We start from the raw sequence: 12,532 nt of genomic DNA, 5'->3' as shown, positions 1-12,532 counted from the left end.
CGCATTCCCTGCTGCAGGGAGCGCCACATTTTCTGAAGAATTGCCCCCATTCACTGGAGGGAACCCAGTCAGAAGGGCCTGGATAACTTGGAGATCTTTCCATATGAGAGCACTGTGAAGATGGAGATTCAGAGATAGCAGGTGTTCTTAAATGAGACATATTTTACTGATAATCTTTTCTCATAGGAGCCATGACAATGTAAGCCCTTTGAGGACAGCGTCTGTGTTTCTGTGTTTCCCTCCTGCACACCCACGTTTCTCACACAACATACTTGTGGTTGAATGAGTGCGTACCATTATGCCAACACTGGCAGAACCTAGAACTCTATCCAGCCTCATCTTGCTTCCTTTGTGCAACACTGGAAATCACCCATCTTTCCTGTTTGACACTTTCCTTCTTAACTTTGCTGATTCCCCTTTTACTTGATGTATTGCTACTTCTTTCTTTCTCTGAGTCCCAGTCCCCACCCCCTCATGCTGGCTATTTCCTATGATTCTGTTCCAGCCTTCTTCTTTAGATTCCGTCTACATATTAGAATCACCTAGGAGCCCCCCTGCTGCTCCGACTCCCCCAATAACACTTGTGTGTGTGTGTGTGTGTGGGGGCATGTATACTTTTGTAAAATGCTTGCAAGTTACAGACTTAATGTCCCTTTACACCTCAGTGTATATGTCTAAAACCAGAGACATTCTTTTATATAACAATGATCAGAATCAGAAAATTAACATTAATAATACTACTATCTAACCTATAGACTTCATTCAAAATTTGTCAATTGTCCCACTAATGTCCTTCATAGCAAAAGGAAAAAACAAAATCAAAAACAAATTTTGTGGTCTAGGAATTCAATCAGGATCACAAGTTGTGTTTTGCTCTCTTTTTTTGTAGTATTTTTTAATTTGAGCAGTTCTTCAGTATTTCTTTGTTTTTCATGACCTTGACATTTTTGAAGTGTACAGGCCAGTTATTTTGGGTTTGTCTGATGTTTCCTAATGATTAGATTTAGATTATATATTTTTGGCAGGAATATCACAGAAACGATGTGCTCTTTTTAATGTCTCCTCTCAGGGGCACATGATATCTACTTGTGACATTATTTGTGGTCACTTAGTTAATGGGGTGTCTGTCATATCTCTGTGCTGTAAAATTACTCTGTTCCTCTTATATTAATAACTGTCTTGTGGAGAGATACTTTGAGACTATAAGAATAAATGCATATTATGGATAATGAGGGTCAGGGTTCTCATTATTGGAAAAGGGAATTACAAATATGGAAAGGTACAAGTCTAGAAAGAACCCATGTGGTGTTGGATTGAATTAAGGGTAACAGTATGAACATATAAATATGTCCATCCATCCATCCATTCATCCTCCTAGCTCTGTCCTCTAAGAGGATAAAGAGGCAATAATAACTCAGTAACAATGGGCACAACTAGTATTAAATCTTGTTTTCCAAATACCATTCTTCAATAAAAATGGACCAAAAAAAGAACAAGATAAGCCTGGAACAGCTTGTTTTACCAGAAAGTAAGGAAGTGAGCAAAGAATGATGGAGGCATGTCAAAAGGCCACAGAGCCGGCTTGAAGGGCTAACTCCCACTGAACATAAAAATAAATGATAGTAAATAGAATAAAATAAGAATTTATGAGTCCACACATAAGCAAACAAATAAATGAGAAGGGAAAGTTATTCTTTACAATAGAATTCCAACAAGTAAATGTAGAAGGAATGATTGAATGCAAATCACCATTTGTCAACTACTATAGTAACTCATTTGAGGTGAGAATCATCAATGGATTCTTCCCACTTTTAATAATGTTAGATATGACTCCTGACTCCTCCCCACCCATTCAGTCCACAGTGTTCAGCACACAATTATATCAAATCTGTTCTTAAGCTGGCCTTCCCTCTGCCTATCCTGCCATGTGTCCCAGTATCTAAGACCAGAAATACCCTGTTTTCCCACTATTGATTAATACCTTATCCCATTCTTTAGGCTTTCCAAGAAAACACTTAGCTTGTATTATATCAATCCATGTCAAGATGAGAGCCAGAGAAATTCCCTGGAAACATCTTCCCCTGACAACATGCAGGTGCATTTCAAACACACCATTGGTAAAAATCCAGATAGGTAAGAGAGGGCTATCTGTCTGGAAAGCAGCTAAAAGGGAATCTGTTGCGGGCAAATAAAACTTTTTGGGCCTACTCTTATATCATCAGATAGATTTCTTTGGTCTTGGAGAAAGGTGTTGAGAATTGACCTAAGCTGATGGTCATGTACAGCCTTTAGGGTTTTTTAAAATTTTGTTTTGTTTTTCTTTTTGTTTATTCCCCCCCCCCGCCCCGTTCATTAATTCAGAAGAGATTTGATGTTACTATTACCTACTACTGCAAACTTTGCTACCATATATAATGAAAGTCTCAGACTAAATACTGCTACACACAGAAACATTTATTAAGTAAACACTTAGTAGCAAGTGAGCCAAAAACAGGGCTTGTTTTATGACTTGTTAGAAAGTCCTAGTTCCACCACTTTGCATAAAGCTCACTTCATGCAGATAAGCGAGAATCAGAAGCTGAATCCTGTTACCCTTATCACAAATATTGGGCAACCTCAAATCTTTTTAAACCAACAAGTGGGTACGGGGCCATTTAAAGATCAAGCCTCAGGTCCATCCCCATGGGGAGAACCTCCCTGGGTCCTTATATTCTGTTCACACTAGAGTAGAGAGTGTCTAAAATATTTTTGCTACTCCACTATTCTTAACTATCTTTAATTTTATTTATGAGAGTCCATTTCTAGATTCTAAAAATTAATAAGCCATTAGTTTCACCAAGTAAAATATATTGCTAACATTCATTATACTGATGATCAAATTCTTAGTTGTTAATATAGATAATAGAAGTACTTATACTGTAATAAAAACATGGATAATAGAAGTTCTTATAGTAGTTGCTTCTGGAGTGTTGCCTTTCCAATTAGATATGAGCTGAATGTAGAATCTTGCTTAGGGCAACCTATTACTGCAGAGTAAAAACTTGAACTAACTAGCATGCACACAATATCACAGTGCCCATGTTGAAGTTTTAAAAATAAATTACCCAAGTTATAATAGAACTGGGGGAGGAGGAGATGGTCTAAACACCAGGATGTACCTAGGAATCCTAGTCCCAAGAGGTTCTTGATGAAAACAAAGTCCTTGGTCAAATTGATCAAATGCATTGGGAAAAACTTACATTCTGTAGCACCATCTAGGAACTTAAAAATGCACAATAGCTATTCAGAGGTTGATATCCTGCAATAAAAGAACCTGCTTAGCTTTGACCCTGCATTTCCCAAACTTAGTTGACAAACTTAGTTGACAAGAGTCCTTTTGTTCACTGCTCCCCTGAAATTAGTTTTCTTTGGGACATACTTTAGAAGACACTGCTCTAGAGATTATAGAAGAAACTTTCTTAACCAGCATCCACTCAACTGACATTCCCTTCCTAAAACTTGGTACTAACAGTCTCCTCTCTAACATATTCCCCCATCACTGGAGTTGTATGCTTACAAAGAGTCAATTGAGTTTTTTCCAAAACCTGTTTATTCCATTTGTACTTGTAATTACAATTACATAACTTAATTAAATATTACATAATCTTGTGACTTGTGAGTGTAAATATAAAGAGTTATTGTTTCTTTGAAAAATAAATTGAATACTTCAGAAAGACACAGTAAGGGGGAATTGCTGAAAGTGTTGTTAAATTACATGATAGGAGGGCAACTATCAGATTTGGGGAAAATAATAAAAAAAGGATTTTTTAGATTGCTTTGCAAGTATCTATTGAGTTACTGATGCATTTTAAAGACATTGAAATGTATCATTATTCAAAAAAGATTAAGGGGAGAACCCAAATTAGTGGAACCATACTCAAAGCCTTACACTTAAATATCTGAGGTACATATATACTGATTTTTATTATTTCCTGCTTTTAATGAATTTTTTTGATTAAGTGGCTAATTACAGGCCCTCTAGCTGTCAAATAAAAAGGCTGTGTTCTAGCGAGAGAGAACTGAAGAGGAGACTTCACAAAGAAAGTATATATATATATATAGGGGCTCCTGGGTGGCTCAGTTGGTTAAGCGTCTGCCTTTGGCTCAGGTCATGATCCCAAGGTCCTAGGATGGAGCCCGGCATGGAGCCTCCCTCCCCCCCATCAAGCTTCCTGGGTGGGGAGCCTGCTTCTTCCTCCCCCTCTGCCCTTCCTCCTGCTTGTGCTCTTTCTCTCTCTGTCAAATAAATGAGTAAAATCTTTTTTTTTTAAAAAGTGTGTATATACTCTGTGGTATGTTTTTAAATATTTAACACAGATTTTGTCCATGTCTTTCAAGCCAGGCTCAGTTGTCTTTAGAACTTTTGCCACTCTTTACTTGCTGTCTTTGTTTTTTGTTTTTGTTTTTGTTTTGGCCTTATTTTAAGTCCATGGGATTGCTTAGTACCCATAATGCTGTTTAAAAATGAGGGTTAAAATTTTAATTTCTCTCTGGGAATTACCCATACATATACACATATGCATCCTTTTGAGTTCTGTCTTCTGGCTTTTGGTTTTGTGCCTGGGAACAAATTTTATTTATTCCTAGTATATTTTTCAGTATGATTTTATAGTAAAAGTTCTTGAAAGAATGTGCAGTAAATGACATTTGATTTCTATCTGGATTCTCTTAGGCTTGGTCCCATGGCAGCCTATAATTTAAAGTTAAAGTTATGTTGCTATCTAAGAATTTTTACGATCTGTACTCATATGTGCTATGTAAACAAACCAGTTATTCTATTTTGGAGCAATTTTTTCTTTTGAAAAGCATAACACAACAATAATTTTTCAGGTTTAGGGGCGCCTGGGTGGCTCAGTCGTTAAGCGTCTGCCTTCGGCTCAGGTCATGATCCCAGGGTCCTGGGATCGAGCCCCGCATCGGGCTCCCTGCTCCGCGGGAAGCCTGCTTCTCCCTCTCCCACTCCCCGTGCTTGTGTTCCCTCTCTAGCTGTGTCTCTCTCTGTCAAATAAATAAATAAAATTAAAAAAAAATAATTTTTCAGGTTTAATTACGACTGCGTTTGTATAAAGATCTGTAGTTTATAAAACCAGTGAAGCAAAGACGAAATGGGGGGAAAAAAAAAGAAAATGTTGCCTGATTCTTTCATTAAAGTACAAAAAGGGGGGGATTCAGACACATTTGGTATTCACTCAATTTTTTATTGTACTTTTTTTTTTTTTTACAAACACCACACACAGAACCATAAGATAGTAATCTGTCAAACTACCTGTTAACCTGGTATTTGAATATGAAAGGGATATTTCCACCCAGTATAATACTGCTTTTTTGAAACATTAAAAGCCCTTATGTTAGGGTGGTAATTGAATGAATGCTTCAAAAAAAAAAAACACCGCAAAAAAACACCCCAAAACCCCTGTGTGCTTCATTATGTTACATTTCGTGTACATTTTTTTAGGAGGTAACCATGTCAGGATGTAGAGGGACCGAATAGAGGTGTGGAGCCATAGCTTTTCACTCTGAAGAAGAGTAGTAGTTGGCATGAATGTAGTTGTTTTAGATTCAACATGAAAAAGTTGTTCTAATCTCTAGTGATCTACCTGCCCATACTTTATGCTAAGCAGGGTGGATTATTTGCTATCAATGCCTATGGACATTTTAGGAACCTTTTTGATGTTATGTTGAAATCTTGTAGTTAGTGATATAATTTTCTATTAAACCCTTAGTGGAATTGATACATAATGACTTCTCTGGATTTGTTTATTATTACAGCTATTGAATCTTTTCTTATTCCTCCATCTACCTCCATCTACTGTCTTCTTTATTTTGTAAGTCCCACGAAGGAGAGATGACTTCTATTTTTGTGCTATTGTAATTGAACTCTTGAACCTCCTTCTTGGGGGGTTTTCATGTTTCTGATCATTTTGTCATGGTTTTTTGATTTTTTTTTTTTCCCTTCTTTGGGGTCAATTTATAGGATCACAATAGTACTTTCAGAAACTTGAGGAGCTTTTATTATGTTAGGAAGGTAGACATTTTAAGTGTTAAATCACCTCACTTATTCACTCGTTCAGTAAACATTTACGAGTCAAATAACTGCTAAAAACTAGAGATACTAAGATAAATGAGAGAATTTTCTGAAAATTTGCTCAATATTCCTTTTTCAGTTGCTACTTCCTAGAAAATGTATAGTAAGTACTCTATAAACATATAATGGAAATGGAGAATGAAGATTGTTTGCTAGAATGGGCAAACATATCTCTTGATCTACATGAAAAACATAGGAGTGACACTGAGATTGGAGTTAGGGACAGGAAATAGACCTGGTATCCTAAAGAGTGCTCCAAGAGTAATATTTCTTTTAGGTGTACTTTTTTTTTTTTTTTTTTGAATCTTACCTTGTAATAGAAGTCACAAAACATGCTGATGTTACCAGCCTAGAGGGCTACTTGAGGAATGTTGGGGAAAATATAGGCAAAACAGGATAGGATTTTTATTGGGTAAGCATTCACTTGTTTGAAAAACTGGCTTTTGGGCTTCATGTTTTGCACAATCAGCACAGTAGTCCTTTTCAGTGATTATTTCACAGGAAGTAGTATATGCAGCTTTTGCTCTCTTTGAGAATGCAACCATAGTAATACTCTCACATGGTGTTGAGAGCAATGAAGGTAGGGAAAGGAAGCCTCTTTTCAGCTTTGCTCCTAAGTCTATGACTGGGTCTTCCTTGGCCTGTTGGAGACAGAGAGGAAACAGAGAAACGTCCAGACTACTGCTGCCTGGAAGTGTGGGGCGGGGGAGGGTGGGGGTGAAGGGGTGGAATTTCACTTTCTGGCGAGGACCGGAGAAGGTTTATGAGCCTTCCTATGAATTGCTTTCTTTTCCCAACTTCTGAAAGGATGTCCTCATTCAGGCCAAGAGGAATGAGGCAAATGTTGCACATCTTTCTATTCCGCAGGCTCCATGGTGAGTGAAACTCATGGTGAAGCTGCTGGTTTTCTATTTGGAGAGAACATTTTAGGTGATCTACTCAGTAAACAGGATAAGGAGAGGGCAACAAGCAAATCATAAGGACTATTTAAAAACCTGGTCAGTAGGGAGGTGGGGGATTTGTGTCTCTTGCATAAGTTGTGCCTGGTTTGAGATCTTCTTAGTACACTCCCGAAGCTGCTGTGTGGCTGGCTGCAGTGTTAGGTGGAGATCTTTTAATCCCCATACAGATCAGCATCTCTCTAAAATAAATCACTTCACTTTTTTCTGCCTAACATTGCAGGGGATGGCTTAGAAGACTAACCCTCAGATTTGAAATGTCTGCGGACTGCTTCTCTACTTGACAATTTTTTTTTTTCCTACTTGACAATTTTGAATTTTACTTAGCTGTGCTGGTCTTTTTAGTTTTCTCAAAGGAAATGGATTATATTTTGCTACTGAAGTGCAAATATAATCATTGTTATTTTCTTGTCTTGTGGAGTATATTTTGACTGAAATAAGTAGACAATGTACTGTTTTCAAAGTGCCAACCACAGTTTTTTTTTTTTTTTAAACATTAAGTAATTCATGCATTGCTCTTTCTAGGCAATTATAGTTTTGTTTTTTTTTTTTTAGTCACTGAGTAATTTACTAAGCACATATATTTTCAGCACTGTGCAAGGAACTGGGGCATACAAAAGAAATTTGAGGCACAGTTTGTATCTTCATGTAGGTTATAGTATTTGTAGAGAAATGAAACCAAGCCAGAGGAAACAAAGAACAATTAAATGTTCAACTGTGTAGTGCTCTCTATAGGAACCACATGTAAGTAAAAAATGAATATAGATGAATGAATGAATTGAATAAAAGTGTTCATTCAAGGAAGAAATCATTGTGGACTGCAGTGTGTCATGGAGTAGATGGGATATGAGCAGAGCCACAAATGATGAATGGGATTTGTCAAGTAGAAGTGAAGGAAAGATGTTCCAGGTAAAGAGAGCAAAGGTCAAAAGGTAGAGGTGAACATGGCATATGTTTGGGACAATGAGAGAAAAGACCCGGCTGACCAGAGAGCTACATTAGTATGCAGGAGGAATAAAAAAATAAAATTGGGTGTCTCCCCTTCTTTCTTGATAAGTGAACCTGAATTTTATGTCTACTCTCAAGCAATGAATCATGATTGGTCTAATCCATTCAGGACAACTCTATTCCCTACTTTCCCAGCCTCCTTTACAGATAAGACAGTTCTGTGACCTTATTCTGGCCAAGCTGAAGAATGCTGATGGTATTTCTGGAAATGTTTTTGCTCTCTTGATAAAATGTTGGAACTCTCTTTTCCCCTCCTCCTGCCCTTGAATGAAGATGCAGAGCCCAGAGTCATGCAGCAACTCTTGGTACCATGAGGAAAAGTCTGAGGTGTTGTCTCTGACACCGCCGAACTGCTATACCCTTACCAACAGCTCTCCTTCTGGACTTCCTGTTATGTGAGAAAAACTAACCTCTGTTTATGTAAAACACTCTAAGTCATGGGTTTTAAAGTTATTTGCAGTGTTTTAATATTACTCTAAGAAGGTTAATCTGTAATAGTGTGTAAGGTGAATTGGAAGAGGGTAAGAATTGAGGTTGTTATCATAGCACTATAGGCCTGAGGTAAAGAGGTTTTGGACAAGACTTATGGCAAGGGGGGCGGGTAGAGGAGAGGCAGACATCTCAGAGAAGAAGCAAAAAGATTCAGTACAGATTCAATGAAGGAGATAAGAAGCCACATAACTTTGAAGTTTCTAAACAGGAAGATAAGTGGGATGGCCATACAGCTTTAGGGATAGGCAAATGATGATAAAGATAAATTACTCAACTTGTAAGTAATGTTGAGTTTTAGATAATGATGGAGCATCCAAGTGGAAGTGTTCTATAAATATTTAGATATATAGCATTTGAATTCAGGTGAGTCTATAGGGTGCCTGTGACCTCAGACATGGACAGAGGCCAAAGCATTAAATGATGCCTCCAATTATGAGTTGAGAGGAAGAAAAGAGTTTAGCTGTATAAACATGGAGACGGAGAGAGGAGATAACACAGGGTTAGAAGATTGAGCAGGGCACAGTGTCATCATACCAGAGGGTACATAGTGGACACCAGTAAATGCATAGTGCAAGGATGAATGAAGTTGTCATCAGTATCCAGTGCCCTAGGGATATCAAGGAAGATGAAGTCTGAGGAGAGAAGTGAATCTAGTTAAAGTAGGACACCAGTGATTTCCAAGAGAGGGGTTTCTACAGACTTAAGAGCCATGTATCAGCTGCCCAGTCTGTAAAGGGGATGAGGCAGTAAGTGGGGGGAAGGGAGTAGAAGCTGAAGGTGATAGCGAAAAATCACTCATGAAGGATTTGGGAATTGAGAAGAAGGGCTGATTCTTGTAGGGGTAGTAGACTTAGCAGAAGATGGTTTTAAAGGGATTGAAAACCAAGAGGGAAGAAGTTAGTGGGAAGATCCAAACACACAGCAAAGGTAAAGGCCATAGTTGGTACTGGAGAGAGACTTTAATTTTAGGGAGGTTCACACGCTCCTCTGGAGTTGGAGGCAGGGACAACAAAGATGCTGTGGAAACTAGTAAGTGGAAACAAATACACTTGGGTGTGTCTGTCTCCACAGGGTAGGTGAAGTCAGGTGTTAGGAGCTGGGCTGGTGGAGGGAAGAAGTGGAGGGGGGTCCTGGGAGGGGCTAACTCTGGAGTACCTATTATGAGGATGTGTGTTAAAGAGGCATCTGCGCAAAGATCAACAGGCCTAGCCTAAGAGAGATGGCAACAGTCTGGCAGGGGCAAGGCTGTATCATTTTGGGTCTGTATCTGCCTTAGGCAGGGTCACAGCAGAGAACCAGGAGCCCAGGAGTAGGCCCAGCATCAGGTGGAGGGAGTAGTGAAAGCAAGGGAATCTAGAACAGTGTTCCCGGGGAGGGAGGAGGGGGAGGAGTCTAGTGTGCCAGGAAGAGGATCTCCAGAGGACAGAGAGCAGATCTGGGGGAAAGTGGCAGAGTGAGGGGTGGTGGCCTGAGAAGAGTAAACGCAGAGCTCAGGCTTAGAGGAGGACCTTGAGATGGTGAGGCCCAGGCATTGCCTGTTCGTACTCAGACATGTGTTACACTTGTAACACCTGTGACTTGTTGCAAGTAGAGATTTAATTCTTGTTCTATTTTTTTTTTTTTTTGAGAAAAGACTTAAGCAAAATTGTATGGCATTTGTTAAAAAATATGCTGGTGTAATATTTACTTAGAAATACAATTTATGCTGAGTATAGGTTAGGCACAAATCTTACGGGCTTTATCTCACTTTGGTGAGACTTCCTAAATATGAAATAAAAAGCTATCTGTGGCCTAATTCTGGCAATATTTTACCCATCCACATATTCAACTGTACTCTTGCTGGGCTCAGCACTGGATTTCCAACAGTGTTTGTTGAAACCTGCCATCCATTCACAGCAGCTTCTCCTAGTAATCTCTATGAAGCACAATTTTTAAATATCCTTAAAAAAAGCATACTGCTTTAATGAAATGGCAGATGGCTTGTTGCATGATTTCCTAACTGGTGTTACTTCCACACCGTAATGGAGCTATATAAAGAACTTTGCTCTCAACTCAGGAGGAATTCTGTGAAACTTGAGCTTTTGTTAACTTATAAACAGATCACTTCTGTATGTTGGGATTGATTTTCATATATGTGTGTTCTAGCACTAGTTTTATTATATAGAAACTGCACATAAATCATAAGGGATTAAAGTGATAGATACAAATTGTGAGGACTATAGTAGGTCTTTACATGCTTATTTTCTTCTGATTTTTAAAAGTGGGGCATTATCATGGTAGAAAATTTTAAAAATAGAGAAAAGGCAAAAGGAAGTAAAAATTGCTCCAACTTCCTGGAGGCAACCACTATTAGCTTATTTTTCGGTGGGGGGAGGCACACTTTTCTTTTCCCCCCTGAAAGTGGGATCATATGAAACATACTTCTGTTTCCTACTCCAGTAGGCCAATTAACTTCTAATTTTAGTTTCATTTTCTGAAAACTCAGGTCAGCAAGAAAAGGTGTTAGAAGGAAGTAGCGCGCAACGGAAGAGTTAGCGGAGGGCATAGTTTCCGTGGGAGACAGAGAAGCTGACTGATTTGTGACTCCACCAATTTTCTGCTCAGAAAAATGTGGTTGCAGTGAGTAAAGTCTTCATTGCCCCTAATCTTTAGAAGATAATGATTTAACCCTATTATGTTTTATACTATATCCTTTTCAGGATTAACACTAAGTATCAAAAAATCTTAGTTTTATACCTTGATTATAATTATTTACTTACAGCTCAAAATAGATGAATTAATTTTGGGTGATAAGTCCTTTTATGTTGTCAGGTTATTTTCCTTTTAACATTATGTAGTTTTTGTATTATGTTTTCCAATGGAAATCAGATGTTCATTTGAGTGAATTAACTGACTTATTCAAGTCAGATTTGCCTTAATCTTCCAGTGTGTATTCAGTTTTATTTAATATTATTGTTTTATGAGGATTATAAATCATAGGAATGTAGATAATATGAAACATAGTATACCTCCTTCTTTTAGAAAGTTAAACTGTTTGTAATTTGGATATACTATCTTAATTTTTACTACATAGGATATTTTTACTGTTACTTTAACTGTGGAAATATTTGGTGTGTCAGTTCATCTTGCTTTATAGAATTTCCATTTTGAAATGGACAATGAAAAGGAATAATTATTTTGCATTAATTTATATTTAATATAAGCACTTGAGAAGTAACCAAAAGTAGGAGAGAAGGGATATGGATATGCATTTTGGAGTAATGAATTTTAATTACCAGACATCTTTGGTCAACCAAAGACTCAAATGTTGCTCTTTAATAAATAGACATTTATATAGGAATCTGTTTCCTTGGAATTAGATGAAACATAAAAACAATTGAAAGATGTTAATAATAGTACATAATCACCTATTTGAGTTTAGCTATTATTATCTCTATTAATAAAATACTCAGGAATAAGGTGGGATACAAGAGGGCACAAAAATCTTGGAAGTGAGCCCTACCAGGGCACAAATGTACCACTTAATTTCCCAGGGATCTTCACTGAGGTATATATATCTTACCATTTTTAATTTCAATTTAGTGACCAGTCAAAAACTTCTTGTGTTGAATTTGAATTACAGTGGTGATTGATGGAGTGTTAGTATACCATATGTTTCTTTTGATGTTGTCATAGTTTAGGTTTGAGGTCATCAAACTATGGCCTGCAGGCCTACTCCAGCCTGCCACCTGTTTTTGTAAATAAAGTTTTATTGGAACACAGCCACATCCATTTGTTTATGTATTATTTACACTGCAATGGCAGAGTTAAGTAGTTTCAACAGAAGCTCTATGGACCACAAAGCTTAAAATATTGACTTTCTAGTTTTTTACTGAAAAAATTTGCCAACTCCTAGTTTAAGTCCAACTTTTCCCTTCCAGTATTCTTCATACCTGATAGCATACTATTG

At 37.7% G+C, this 12,532-nt stretch overlaps 1 protein-coding gene across 4 annotated transcripts in view; it reads left to right on the top strand.

Moving 5' to 3' along the window:
- PLCL1 (phospholipase C like 1 (inactive)) overlaps positions 1 to 12,532 on the top strand; it is a 334,323-nt gene that overhangs the window by 203,524 nt on the left and 118,267 nt on the right. The window contains exon 1 of one of the 4 annotated variants that reach the window (XM_032405404.1): positions 6,862 to 11,202. The exons of the other annotated variants lie outside the window; for them this stretch is intronic. The gene's annotated coding sequence lies outside the window, so the exon portion shown is untranslated. Of the gene's footprint in view, positions 1 to 6,861; positions 11,203 to 12,532 lie in introns of those variants that run through there. 4 annotated transcript variants of the gene reach the window in all.

The sequence above is a fragment of the Phoca vitulina genome, unplaced genomic scaffold, assembly GCF_004348235.1.
Source record: "Phoca vitulina isolate PV1807 unplaced genomic scaffold, GSC_HSeal_1.0 scaffold1, whole genome shotgun sequence".
Taxonomy (NCBI): domain Eukaryota; kingdom Metazoa; phylum Chordata; class Mammalia; order Carnivora; family Phocidae; genus Phoca; species Phoca vitulina.
This window is presented reverse-complemented; position numbering and strand designations above follow the sequence as displayed.